This window comes from Ostrea edulis, chromosome 9 (genome assembly GCF_947568905.1).
Source record: "Ostrea edulis chromosome 9, xbOstEdul1.1, whole genome shotgun sequence".
NCBI classification, from domain to species: domain Eukaryota; kingdom Metazoa; phylum Mollusca; class Bivalvia; order Ostreida; family Ostreidae; genus Ostrea; species Ostrea edulis.
In genome coordinates this window covers 8960090-8962125 of record NC_079172.1, presented here as the reverse complement: position 1 = coordinate 8962125, position 2036 = coordinate 8960090, and positions in this window count along the sequence as shown.

Sequence of the window (2036 nt, the reverse complement as noted above, 5' to 3'; positions counted from 1 at the left end):
AAAAGTTATGTCCCACTCGTTACTGTTTGTGAAATGTACGTACTGGTACTGTCCATTTACTTGCGTATATACATCTATCATAAAAACCGATATTAGTCATATATGTATGTACTTGTTTCCCCAACATGCTGCACATGCAGTTTGCAGTCCATGTAACCTGTAGTTAATGTTGTAAACTTTCTTTCTTTTTTGAATTTCCTTCTTTATAAAATGTCTTACTGTTATGCCCTCTGGGCCCAAAATTGGAATAAACTTATCTTATCTTGTACATGTAATTATATCAGGACTCGTAGTTAAATCATTTTCCAATGATTATTAAATTGATATCAATGTTTTTGTTATTCGTGTAGTTTCATGATAATAAGGACCAAGCTATACGATAATTGTATTTAATCATTTTCTTACTCTTTCTCTCATTTTCTTTTATTCTGTACCAGAGGAAAATATTGCTTGTTTAAAAGCTTATACCTAATATCTCAATGGTAGAAGCACCTGTTAAATATACATTAAGTATAAAGTTTTTGCATGAATTTTGTAATTGTATCCCTAGTTCGATAAAGATTTATGATTTTGCTTCCGCTTAAATGTGAGCTTAAATATGGTACATGTAGTTTTGCATATCACAGGACACTGGAAATAAATAATATCACGTAATTACTATCGCATGATAGGATAATTAATCACTACTAACAGAATCCTTTGTTTTCTCATTAACTTACCACAAAATGACCCCAATTTTAAAATGACATTTATTTTCCGTGTCAGTTACAGCATATGGTAGATATCATAAGAGAATTTGTAACACGATCACATCTCGGGTCTAGATTGGAGGACCTAGTGCGACATCAGGTTTGTACGTGATAAGCGCACGGGCAACATACATCCTACAGAGATAAACAAATAAGCGCACCTGCATGTTCAATATAATCATTTAATATTCGTCATATATCAATAGTCCCTGTAATTTTGTCAGCAAAAATTGAATTCAATGAAAATTGCTCTATATCATATATTTCAGTAATAACACGAATGTATAATTATTTCATATAGCTTTTAACCTCAAAACAGGTGCATAAATATGTGATTTTCGTGATTAAATAATTATTTTCTTGCAAGACAATGATTCTTCCTTATATGTTTCTTTACACTAAAAGCGACTATCTAACGTAGTTTTGATAGTTTTCTCTTGTTTTTTGTACGAAATAAATGTTTTTATTAGTCATTGATATATATTCCTATGCCATTGAGAGATTCCGAGAGAGAAATGGTTGTCATCACCTTCCCAGCTTTCCTTTAAGAAGCATGTATAATGAAATATTGGCCCTTTCTTTTTTGCGGTGTATGCTCACATGTGTTCGTTTACAAGGTTTAGATATAATTCTTAAGTTGAACTACTCAAAATTAGCTTGGTTGTAGTGTGTACTTAATTTAAGATTTCCATTAAGGTGTTTGTTAACGCTTTGTTACTTAGGCATATTTAATGAATGCTCTAGCTCAACAAATGCAGATTATATGCTTAATTTATAACAAATACACTTAGAAGAGTATAGTTATCTGGTAGAAAACAGTACTGGTAAATACTGTTTGCAGAGACGATTGTATAGATAAAAAATCAGGAAATTAAAAAGGCATTTATTTCATGGCAAATACACAGCGAAGAAAACAGTACTGAAATAAATATTGTTTGCAGTGACGATTGTATATATAAATAAAATATAAGAATTTACATAGGAAAATCTAGACACAATAGACTTCTTGACGTGTATTCTTTAAAATACAATTGTTGATTTTCTGTGAATGTAAATACAAGGCAAATAAACACATCAGACTAGTTTACAGATCCTCGTCAAATCAAAGGAATCAACAATTTATATTCCTAGGGTCGCCATGAGACGACCTTGCCCAGCCATATCTCTCTCACAGGACGAAATCCACCCACACTTAGCATACTAGGTAACATGCCAAATTTTAAATCTGCCGGATCTTCAAAAGATAATCTATGAAATTTGGTGACAATCTTGGACCCCTCAACCAAA